A 13,295-nucleotide genomic window follows, 5' to 3' on the forward strand; every position below is an offset into this window, starting at 1 on the left:
GACAAGTAAAAGTGTTCCAAAATGATTACCACTAAAGGTACTTTCACACTTGCGGCAGAGGATTCCGGCAATCCGGACGCAAACGGATGGCATTGAAATACCGGATCCATCTCTTTGGTGTCATCCGGAAAAACTGATCCGGTATTTATTTTTTTCACAGATTTAAAGGTCTGCACATGCGCAGACCGGAAGAACGGATCCGCATTCTGGCAAGTGTTCAGGAATTTTTTTGGCCGTTGCGAAAACTGCAGCATGCTGCGGTATTTTCTCCGGCAAAAAAACGTAAGAGGGACTGAACTGATGTATACTGAACGGATTGCTCTCCATTCAGAATGCATTAGGATAAAACTGATCGGTTTTTATCCGGTATTGAGCCCGTAGGACGGAACTCAATATCGGAAAAGAAAAAACGCTAGTGTGAAAGTACCCTTAGGCTGGGTTCACACCTGAGCGTTTTACAGCGCGTTCAAACGCGCTGTAAAACGCTCAACACATGAAAACCAATGCTTCCCTATGGGAATGGTTCTCACCTGGGCGTTTTACAGCGCGTACGATCGCGCTGTAAAACGCCTGACGCATAATCAAGTACTTGAGCTTCTTTGGGGCGTTTTGACGCGCGTTTGTGGCCATAGGACACTGCAGTCAATCACACGAACACGAGTCAAAACGCGCGTTTACTATTACAAAAAACGCGCATAAAAACGCACGACAAAAACGCGCGTTTGAGAAACGCTCAGGTGTGAACCCAGGGTTAGTGACACACCTCAGATTTGCAAAAAATGCCTTAGGCAGGAAGATTAAAGCTGGCCCAGGGTAAAAGGGGCTAATAAAAACGTATTTCTGCACACCCACTGTACAGCTTTTTGTGGTCTGACTCCTTCCACTTATGAAATCAAAGGTTCTCCATCTGCAGTTAACCCGATCTTTCAACCCCTTCCCTGCAGCTTACGCTGGGTTCACACCTGAGCGTTTTACAGCGCGTTCAAACGCACTGTAAAACGCTCAACACATGAAAACCTATGCTTACCTATGGCCCTGGTTCACACTTGAGCGTTTTACAGCGCGTTTGAACGCGCTGAAAAACGCCCTACGCTCAAAAAAGTTCTTGAGCTTCTTTGGGGCGTTTTGTCGCGCGTTCCCGTGCATAGACTTTCGGGAACGCGCGACAATGGGCGTTCGCTTGTCTCTGTATGCGCGATTGTAAAAGCCGGTACAATCGCGCATACAGAGCGTTCCTTTTTAGAACGCTCAGGTGTGAACCCAGGGTTAGGGATCTTCAGGATGGAGAGCTGCGTTTCTCTCACCCAGTCTCTTTTCTTTTCTGCACTAATCACACAGATCGGTCAGACAGGGAAAGAGAAGCGGGCAGGAGCGCTCAGCCTGATCAATAATGAAGCTGCAGACTGTAAATCATAGGCACTTTATAGCAAGATTTCTTTTTTATTGCTAAAAAGTTTGTTTTACAATAAAAAAATACAGTAATTTCCTTCTTTTAACATTTTTGTACACTAAGTTTAGCGTGACAGGTATCTTTATTAGGCCTATTGCACACGACCGTATGGCTTTTTCAGTGTTTTGCGGTCCATTTTTCATGGATCCGTTGTTTTATTCCGTTGTGTTTCCGTTTCTGTTCCGTTTTTCCGTTCTGTTTTTCCGTATGGCATATACAGTATACAGTAATTACATAGATAAAAGTGGGCTGGGCATAACATTTTCAATAGATGGTTCAGGAAAAAACGGAACGGAAGACATACGGATGCATTTCCGTATGTGTTCCGTTTTTTTTGCGGATCCATTGACTTGAATGGAGCCACGGACTGTGATTTGCGGGCAATAATAGGACATGTTCTATGTTAAAACGGAACGGAAAAACGGAAATACGGAAACGGAATGCATACGGAGTACATTCCGTTTTTTTTGCGGAACCATTGAAATGAATGGTTCCGTATACGGACCGTATACGGAACGCAAAAAACGGCCAGTAAACGGGAAAAAAAAACGGCCGTGTGCAATAGGCCTTAGGCTGGGTTCACATGGGCGTGACGGATTGGCTCAGGATGCGTTCAGTGAAACTCGCACCATTTTGCAAGCAAGTTCAGTCAGTTTTGTCTGTGATTGTGTTCAGCTGTTCAGTTTTTTCCGCATGGGTGCAATGCGTCTTGATGTGTTTTCCACTCGCGTGATAAAAAAAAAACTGAATGTTTACAAACAACATCTCTTAGCAACGATCAGTGAAAAACGCATCGCACCCGCACTTGCTTGCGGATGCAATGCGATTTTCATGCAGCCTCATTCACTTCTATGGGGCCAGGGCTGCGTGAAAAACGCTGAATATAGAACATGCTGCGATTTTCACGCAACACAGAAGCGATGCGTGAAACACAACGGTCATGTACACAGCCCTATTTAAATGAATGGGGCTGGATTACGTGCAGGTGCAATGCGTTCGCCTCACGGATAGCACCTGCGGGGAAAACTCGCCCGTGTGAACTCGTTCACATCTCTGTTAGGATATCCGGCAGGCTGTTCTGGCACAGAGCAGCCTGCCAAATCCCCTATTTCACCTCCGGATCCCCATTGACTGCAATGAGGTTCGGCGGTGATCCGGCCAGATAAGAACCGTTGCAAGCAACAGTTTTTGATCCGGCTGATATTTGAGCTGGATCTCCTAAACGGAGATGCGAATGTATGTAGTCTTAGGTTACTTTCACACACTTGCGGCAGAGGATTCCGGCAGGCAGTTCCGTCACCGGAAATGCCTGCCGGATCCGGCAATCCGGACGCAAGCGGATGCATTTGTGAGACGGATCCATTTTACAAATGCATTGCAATACCGGACCCGTCTTTCCGGTTGTCATCTGGAAAAACGGATCCGGTATTTTTTTATCTTCTCATTTTTAAAGGTCTGTGCATGCGCAGATGGCAAAACCAGTTCCGTTTTGTGTTCAGGATTTCTGGCCAGAGAGAAAACTGCAGCATGCTACTGTATTTTCTCCGGCCAAAAAAAACGTAAGAGGGACTGAACTGATGCATAGTCAATGGAATGCGGAACACAATAACGTAAAACTTTAACGGAAGTGTGAAAGTAATCTTAGTATGACTGACTTAGGACTCATACACACAAACTTATTTTCTTTCCGCTTCCGTTCTGGGTTTTTTTTGCGGACTGTATGCGGAACCATTCACTTCAATGGGTCCGCGAAAACAACGGAAGGTACTCCGTGTGCATTCCGTTTCTGTTCCGCAAAAAAGTAGTGCATGTCCTATTATTGTCTGCAAATCACGGTCCAAGGTCCCATTCAAGTCAATGTGTCCGCAAAGCATACGGAACACATCCGTATTTTGCGGATCCATACTGTAGAAATGCTATGCTCAGCCCACATTGCTCATGTGTTTGGTGATTAATAAGTTACTGTTTCCGATCCGCAAAAAACGGATCACATACGGAAACCATACGGATATGGTTTTGTGGAATAAAGAAACGAAAGAGGCCTTAAATCAGAGGAAAAAAAAACTTAGATACGGAACAACGGATCCGTGAAAAACACACTGCAAAACAACAACGGTCGTGTGCATGTCTCGCAGTCTATTTTCTGCTGAAGAGGCATAAGCCATTTTAAATTCAGATACGAACGTTGCAAGTGAGGAAGTATCAGTTCATGTTATCGTCCTCCTCCAGTGATGCTAAGAAACCTTCTGAAAGACACAGCAGGTCTAGTGAACCTACCACAAGTGAAGATCTCTGGTTACCCACAACTTCATATGAACCCGAGACGGTCTGGCACCCAACAAATGCATCTGAAATAATGACATTTTGGGATTTTTCCTTAGGCCTCAGTTGTGTACTGGCCATGCTAGTGCTGCCGATCGCAAATTGCGGTCCAGAATGCACGAGCACTAACCGCGTGCCAGCCGTCTGCAGGCGTGGACCCATTCACTGGAATTGGAGTCTGCGATCCGGATCGCAAAAACTTAGTTCATAGTGCAGAGTAGTGCAGGTGTGGAGGCACGGAGAGAAAACCCTACCACTATGGAGTGCTTCCATGGGCTTCTGATCCATGCCTCTGTTCCACACTGCACTGTAACTTCTGGATTGTGGACCACACTGTTTGCAGGCCACAATACAGGCATGGATATGCTATAGTCGTGTGCATGAAGCCTTAGTATGGGAAAAGCAAAGCATTTTCTCAGTTCAAAATGTAATTCAGAAATGGCAGTTAACATGAACAGTGAAGGTCATGAGAAGGTCTGGAAGACCAGAATTTCAGAGATGGCTAGAAAGGCAAACCAGAACCCCTGATTGACTGCAAAAGACCTTCAGGAAGACTTATCACACTTTGGAGTTGTGGTACTACTGTTCAGCAACACTTACACAAATATGGCATTTATGCAAGAGGCATCAGAAGAAAACCTCTCCCGCATCACAATAAAATTCAGTGTCAGAAGTTTGTAAAAAAAAAAAAAAAAAAACATTTAAACAAGCTTTAAACAGAATTTCATGGGGAGGGGAGATCAATCCTGCTTTGGGGTGGAGTTGCAGCCAATGGCACAGGAAACATTTCACGTGTAGAGGGAAGAATGGATTAGATGAAATTCCAGCAAATTCTGGAAGCAAACATAACTGTAAAAAAGCTCAAGTTGGATGGCTTCTACAAATGGATAATGATCCGAAACACACCTTAAAATCCACAATAGACTACCTCAAAGGAAGCAAGCTGAAGGTTTTACCATGGCCCTCACAGTCCCCTGATTTGAACATCATTGAAAATCTGTGGATAGACCTCAAAAAAGCAGTGCATGCAAGATAGCCCAGGAATCTGCAAGGAAGAAGGGATGAAAATTCCTCAGACAAGCATTGAAAGACTCTCGGCTGGCTACAGAATATGTTTACAAGCTGTGATACTTGCCAAAAGGGGTTGATAAAAAAGGTACAAACCATGCAGGGTGCCTTTTTTTTTTTTTTTTTGGGAAAACTTAAAAGATGAAAATATATTTTAAATAACAGAGACCCATGGCACATGTATGCGATCACCCTTCAGATGCCGTGGTCAAATGTGACCACAGCATGAGAGCATTCCAGAAGCGGAAGTCGTGCGCTTCCGCTCCGGTAATAGCGTTCCCTGACTGAGATCGGGGAATCTTTTACATTGCGCTTTTGCTTCCTTTGAGCTAGTCTATTGTGGATTTTAAGGTGCGTTTAGGATCATTATCCATTTGTAGAAGCCATCTTCAGCTTTTTTACAGTTATGTTTGCTTCGGTGTCTATTTCGGGAATACACCAATACAGGCCACTAGGTGGCAGCATTGTATTGTTATATTCTAAATGAAGTGTTCAATGATGGCCATTTAGCCATCAATTAACACAACGGGCAATCTAATGATTACCAGTTATCGTCACCCAAGGTGACTTGGGGGGGGGGGGGAAACACACAACACGTTCAAATAACCCCCCTTTCCTAAAAATAAAAATACTTAACTAATAAAATAAAAAAAAACATATCATGGGCATCGCCGTGTGTGAAAATGCCCATACAATTGAAATATAACAATTTTAATGGCATACGGCAAATGGTGTAATGGGGGGAAAAAACAAAACAGCCAATTTGCCATTTTTTTGCACTTCACTTCAACCACCCAATAATTATATATTTTTTTTAAGTGATCGAATTGGTATCACTGAAAACAACAGATCGTCCCGCTAAAAATGAGCCCTTACACAGCCCTGTACACATAACTACAAAAAAGTTATAGGGGTCAGAATATGGTTATAAATTTCTTCATTTTTTTTTCCTCAAAAGGTTAAAAATAAAAAAAATGTCAGTATTAAAACGCAAGAAAAACTATACAAGTGCAGTATCGTTGTAACCGTACTGACCCGGAGAATGAAGATAACAGGTCAATTTTACCGCATAGTGTACAGTGTAAAAAAAAACGAAAACTAAAAACCTTTATTAGAATTGTGTTTTTTCCAATTCTACCCCATTTGGATTTTTTTTTCCCGCTTGCTACTACATGGTATGCAACCGTAAATGGTGCCATTAGAAAATACAACTTGTCCCGCAAAAAATAATCCCCCATAAAGCTACGTGAATGGAAAAATAAAAAAATTAAGGGCTATGGGGAGTGAAAAACTAAAACGCAAAAATGGAAAATATAGAGCTGAGGACATGGGTTGCTAGATGGCCTCTAGCACATCCGCAATACCCAGTCCCCATAGCTCTGTGTGTTTTTATTGTGTAAAAAAAAGATTTGATACATATGCAAATTAACCTAAGATGTGTCATGTCTCTGAGAGGAGTCCAGCGTGAAGGAGCACAGCACCGCCCAGCATCCTCAGAATCTCCTCCTTGGTCCCCCAGCGTCAGAAAGCTAGAGCACCGTAATCTCGCGATGCACGAGCTGGCGCATGCGCAGTTCCTTCCCTGAGGCTAAAGCGCTAGTTCGTGCATCGCAATATTACGGCGCTCTAGCTTTCTGACGTTGGGGAGCAAGGAGGAGATTCTGAGGATGCGGGGCGGTGCTGGGCTCCTTCACGCTGGACTCATCTCAGGTTAATTTACATATGTATCAAATAGTTTTTTTACACAATAAAAGCACACAAAGCTATGGGGACTGGGTATTGCAGATGTGCTAGCAGCCATCTAGCAACCCATGTCCTCAGCTCTATACACAAAATCCCCATGACAGGTTCCCTTTAAGGGGTTAAAATACAACGTGAATATATATATATAATCTTTAACCTTATGTCTTTTGGAGACGATTTCATCTTTAACTAGCTTAACTGTTTACAGCAACTGTAAGTGTGACTGGTACCTCGGAATCGAAGCTGAGTTAGGTTTCAAGTGGGTTTCCACTTTAAAAATCAATTACCAAAATTATTCAACGAAGTCATGCGCAACTTCACAAATAACTTCGGATCCTCAGGGCCCATACATTTTAATACTGTATGGAGACAGATCCCCGTACAGTATTAATCCGAAGTTTTAAACACTTCGTATGTAGAATCCGTAGTATCTAAAGCTTGTTTCGCTCATCACTAACGTAAATGCAACCCATAGAAACATATTTTAACAATAAAAGAAAGTACAAAATGTGGTAAAAAATGATTTCAATGCACAAAACTGTTACATAATTGTTTCCTGATGTATATTTTCCAAAAATCTGGCTTGGTCTTTAAGGGGTTAACGTTTAAGTAGACATGATTTCTGGATAAATCATTTCCCACATTGTGGACATAAAAACATTTTTTTTTGTAAGTTCCTTGGTTAAAACACTACCCACATATCGCAAATAGGAATGGTTTCTTTCTGTAAATTATTTCATGGTCAACAAGAGTTCCCACATTCTGAACATTAAACTTGTTTCTTCCCTGTGTGAATTCTCAAATGTTTAATAAGATCTCCTTTCTGGTTGAAAGATTTCCCACATTCTGAACATGAAAATGGCTTCTCCCCTGTGTGAATTCTCTGATGTGTAACAAGACTTGATTTCTGGTTGAAAGATTTCCCACATTCTGAACATGAAAATGGCTTCTCCCCTGTGTGAATTCTCTGATGTGTAACAAGACTTGATTTCTGGTAGAAAGATTTTCCGCAATCTGAACATGAAAATGGTTTCTCTCCTGTGTGAATTCTCTGATGTCTTAAAAGAGATGATTTATCACTAAAACATTTTCCACATTCTGAACAGGAAAATGGCTTCTCCCCTGTGTGAATTCTCTGATGTGTAACAAGAGCAGATTTATCTATAAAACATTTCCCACATTCTGGGCATGAAAAGGACTTCTCCCTTGTGTGAATTCTCTTATGTATAACAAGATGTGCTTTACGGTTAAAATGTTTTTCACATTCTGAACAGGAAAATGGCTTATTCCCTGTGTGAATTCTCTGGTGTATAACAAGATCTGAGTTGTAGATGAAACGTATCCCACACTCTGAACATGACAATGGCTTGTCCCCTGTGTGAAATTTCTCATGTTTAGAAAGATTTGATTTATGGTTAAAACATTTTCCACATTCTGAACATGAATATGGCTTCTCCCCTGTGTGGTTTCTTTCATGAGCAACAAGATTTGACTTTTTGTTAAAACATTTTCCACATTGTGAACATGAAAAAGCCTTCTCTTCTGTGTGAGTTCTTTGACGTTCACCTGTTCTGTGACTTTTATTTTTCTTAACAGTCTGTGATAAATCAGAAGATTGAAACTGATTGAAAGGATTAGATGATGGGTCTTTTCTTTGAAAAGCCGAGAGTATATCTGAGACAATGGCATGCTCTGCATATGTATCCTGCTCGATTCCATAATCATCTGCATTAAAATCTGAAGATACCAAATATTCTTCTAAGCTCCCGGTACAGTCATCTGCTAAGAATAAAATTGATTTTTGTTATTTTTAAATAATGTAACCTTGGAGGATGATGAAGGGACCTGTGAGTCAGTGCTATTAGGTGGTGTCCATCTCACACACTGACGATTACATGCATTTTGGCACAGAGCAGGAAAGATGGGAAGAATAGTATGGTCATGTACAAAACATTCACGGCTTTGGAAGAAGTATAACTATTTATTATCAGTTTTCGATTTTTCTTCACCTGTGAGGTCCTCGCTCCAGAGGTGAGGAAGCGGCCACCTGTCTGTTGATGACAGGGCCGGCCATCTTGCCCAGCTCTGTCATTCTCGTGCCTGCATTGGCAGCATTTGTAAAATGAAGAGAAGTTTCAAAAAGGAGAAAATCTGAATGACTTTGAAAAGCAAACGATAGCTAGAGTTTCTTCTAGGAACATATTTCCTGAATAACTATGGGAATAAGGGGGGGAATATTAGCAAAGTAGATCTTAAAGGGATTTGCAGGAATCTGGTTGCCTAAATAAGTTAAGCATTTTCTTTTCCATTCAAAAGGAATCACACCTCTCCAATGATATTGTTCAGATTTGAAAATGGCCAAATCCTGATACCTTACTGTACAAATTGAAAAGGCACACTGGGGGAGATTTATCATGACAGGGGCTTTAGGAGGATGCGCCTATTTTTTGACGACATGCAGGCCTTGTCATAAATTAGGGGCATCCGCCTTACAGTCTGTACACCTAACCAGAAATCTGCGACAGCTAGGAGCTGCTGGAGATTTCTGGCTTCATTGACGCCACATGACAGCTGGATTAAGGCTGATAAAGGGAATCTGTAGCTACATATAAGTTTCCATGCAGGCAAATTGAAGATTATATATATATATATATATATATATATATATATATATATTTGCACTGCAATGTGCAACTTTATTCCCTTTTCCACCGCTCACGCAAGATCTAAAAAAGGGCGGGCCGGCAGGCACGTCTCAATTATCATTATCATTTTTCTTTAGGCAGAGAAAATGGTCTAGATTTAGGCTAGGTCTACACGACGACATTTGTCACGCTACAAAAAGTCGCGCGACAGATAGGGCGCAACAGTTGTCGCGCGACATTTTGTTACATCAATGTCGCGCGACAATTTTTATAATGGCAGTCTATGGTGTCGCACTGCAACATGCGACATGTTGCGATTGCGACGCGACAGTCGCAGAAAAATCCATCTTGAATGGATTTTCTGCGACTGTCGCGTCGCAGTCGCAGCATGTCGCATGTTGCAGTGCGACACCATAGACTGCCATTATAAAAATTGTCGCGCGACATTGGTGCAACAAAATGTCGCGCGACAAATGTCGTCGTGTAGACCTAGCCTTAAGCCAGCAAGGGAGTCAGAATTACACTGACGAGCCAAAGGGTAACAATGTTTTGAACTTTTGACTTTCAGGCTCCATATCTCATCATCCACTACAGCTTCGAATGTGAGACTATCATCATTTTTATATAGACAACCATCTTGGCTATCTCATATATAAATTGGACTAGCAACTATTTAGCATATGGTTAGTTATGCAGATTCTTGTACCGTTTTGCTCCTTTCCTTAAAGGGAACCTGTCACCGGGATTTTGTGTATAGAGCTGAGGACATGGGTTGCTAGATGGCTGCTAGCACATCCGCAATATCCAGTCCCCATAGCTCTGTGTGCTTTTATTGTGTAAAAAAAAAAACAATTTGATATATATGCAAATTAACCAGAAAGGAGTCATGTACGTGAGATGAGTCAGGGACAGGACTCATCTCAGGTTAATTTGCATATGTATCAAATCGTTTTTTTTTACACAATAAAAGCACACAGAGCTATGGGGACTGGGTATTGCGGATGTGCTAGCAGCCATCTAGCAACCCATGTCCTCAGCTCTATACACAAAATCCCAGTAACAGGTTCCCTTTAAATTCTAAATTTAAATTTCTATTATTTTTTTGTATTTCGTAAATCCACCTTTGGCTTTCAACACTGCCTGAATCCTTCTGGGCATGCTCCCGATCAGATTCAAGCATGTCTCGACCGAAATCTGTTCCCAGGTCTACACATTCCCAATGTTGGTGCATACTGGTCAACTCACTTGGGTACAAATACAACTTTTTCTTAACTCTACCCACATGTGTTTGATTGGGTTGAGGTCTGAGGACTGTGGGGGCCAATCCAGCACCTCTATTTCACATTCCCAATGTTAGACAAGTGTAAAGTCCTGCCTAAGTTATGTAGAGGCCAGCAGATGAACCACCAGTGCAGGAGGGACAAAGACCAGTGTCTGTCTAAATTGCCGATCTTCATAAATGTCCCCCATGGTGTATGACAAATATAGAACTGCTCACCTATAAAGACGCTTTGTACATACAATGCACTGACAAGCAAAAAGGTAACAATGTTTTTAACTTTTGACTTTCAGGCTCCATAGCTCAACATTCACTACAGCTTCGATGATGAGACTGCCATTATTTTGTAGACAATCATCTTGGCTATCTCATACATAAATTAGACTTGCAACTATTTAGCATATGATTAGCAGATTCTTGTCATGTAACTGCAATGTTACTGTGGAGGAGCAATATTTTCCTTCTTGTATATTACAAATTACAACCTGTTCTCATGTTCTCTAATAGCTCAGTGCGTTATTAGGTTGATTCCCAAGTGAACGGGCACTGGTTCGAATCCAGGAGCAACCGTGAAGATTTCCCAAGAAAAGAGAAACAGCATCATCCAGCTCATCGATAGCTGTATCTCGGCCAAGAAAATTACCAAACTGCCATGACAGTTGGAAGAATATGAAATGAAGTCCATCCATTCCAAAGCCGAGGTGGACATCCTGGCAAAAAAATCTGCCAACAATTTGGCTCATCATTAGTCCTGGCGCGACAAACACAGCAGTGGAGGTGGCTCATATGCTTCATAATAGTGAGATCACAGACGTCCATGCAAGCACTGTGAAACGCACATTACACAAGTCTGGAATAGTGGCTAACGAATCAAGAAATTGAAGGAACTGTCAAGCTTGGTGGAGAAAGCCTGATGATATGGGTTTTTTTCACAGCCAAAGGTGTTGGATACTTGACCAGGATCAATGGTGGTCTTAATGCAGAGCTATATGCGAGTATCCTACAAGACGAGTTACTTCGTACACTTGAGTACTATGGGTATGAAAAGGACAACATTGTGTACCAGCAGGACAACGACCTGAAGCATACATTGAGATTGGCAAATAAATGGTCCAACGACAATGAAATAGAGGTGCTGGATTGGCCCCCACAGTCCCCAGACCTTAACCCAATCGAACACATGTGGGTAGAGTTAAAGAAAAAGCTGTATTTGTACCTAAGTGAGTTGACCAGTATGTACCAACATTGGGAATGTGTAGAAGAGACCTAGGAACAGATTTCGGTCGAGACATGCTTGAATCTGATCGAGAACATGCCCAGAAGGATTCAGGCAGCGTTGAAAGCCAAAAGGTGGATTTACAAAATACTAAAAAAAAAAATATATAAATTTTAATTTAGAATTTAAGGAAAGGAGCAAAACAGTACAAGAATCTGCATAACTAATTATATGCTAGTCCAATTTATATATGAGATAGCCAAGATGATTGACTATAAAATGATGATAGTCGCACATTCAAAGCTGTAGTCAATGATGAGATATGGAGCCTGAAAGTCAAAAGTTCAAAACATGATTACCCTTTGGCTCGTCAGTGTAATTCTGACTATGACTATCCTCACTAATGTGATCCCTGAGGTGTCTACAAGGAGACCATTAGTCCTGAGATATTTTGGGACCACATATAGTGAAATTGTTTAGAGCCCCGGAGGAGGGTGGGGGATAGCATTGACGTTTTTAGCAGGAAGAGGTTGAGCAGAACAACACAGCACAGCAAGCTATCACTCACCAATGCTAAATTTTTCCTGTGATTACTTCCTTAATCCTGGAAATTGTGATATCTTCACTGACAGACAGGCAGCTGCTAACTGTTTAGCCTGCCTGGTGGTGGCTCTGCCATAAGGCTCTTCTTTATTTAGTGGTTACTACTCACCTGGGCGGTTACCTGTTGGAATGTCCTCTCTACTCTGCTCATCACCCCTCACATCTGTCTCTGTAACATATATAATGTTCAGATCTTCGCCCGGATTCAAAAGCTGTGAAAGAAATATTGTAAGAGTCATTAGACAGTTGGAGAAGTTGTGTGAAATATTTTAGGCGAGAAAAAAAATCATTAATTAGAATGAAAACCAAAAATCTGCAGGTCTCATACAAATCCAACCAATCAGTAGTTTCCATATCCAGAAAACTGTGAGAAAATCAAGACACCCTGTAATGTCTATGGTCAGCTATAATCCTGCCTTCTACACCTTTCTCATTATACAAGGATAAAACATATAATACTGGTGGATAAAACAAGACTGAACAGACGATCTTCACAGTCTTCTACAGATCATAGGGAACATTTCATGAGACCTTATCTCCATCTACCTGATCATCCTGTGGGACATTGTGATGTTCTTCTGAACCATCCTGTGGAAGAAGAGGACTGGGACATCTCCCCGGTGTTCTTATCTCTTCCTTAACTGTAGGAAACACATCCAGTGACTGAATTCATTCCTTACATACAGATAAAGAGAGGACATGTGTATTTAGTCATGTCTATTACCTGGTGATGTGAGAGGCCGGTGATCCTCCATCATGACGTCCTTGTACAGATCCTTGTGCCCTTCTAAATACTCCCACTCCTCCATGGAGAAATAAACGGTGACATCCTGACACCTTATAGGAACCTGACAACACAATGATACAGTCATCACCCAGATCCCTTCATAGCGTTCCTATATAATGTCCCAGCATTCCCAGCAGTGTCACCTCTCCAGTCAGCAGCTCAATCATCTTGTTGGCGAGTTC

The 13,295-nt window shown here is 41.9% G+C and overlaps 1 pseudogene; it reads right to left on the minus strand.

Annotated features, from left to right (window-relative positions):
- The window catches only part of LOC122941942, a 122,366-nt pseudogene extending 109,437 nt beyond the window's left edge, over positions 1-12,929 (minus strand).
- Between the last annotated feature and the right edge of the window lie 366 nt (positions 12,930-13,295).

Source organism: Bufo gargarizans, chromosome 6 (assembly GCF_014858855.1).
Source record: "Bufo gargarizans isolate SCDJY-AF-19 chromosome 6, ASM1485885v1, whole genome shotgun sequence".
Lineage (NCBI taxonomy): Eukaryota > Metazoa > Chordata > Amphibia > Anura > Bufonidae > Bufo > Bufo gargarizans.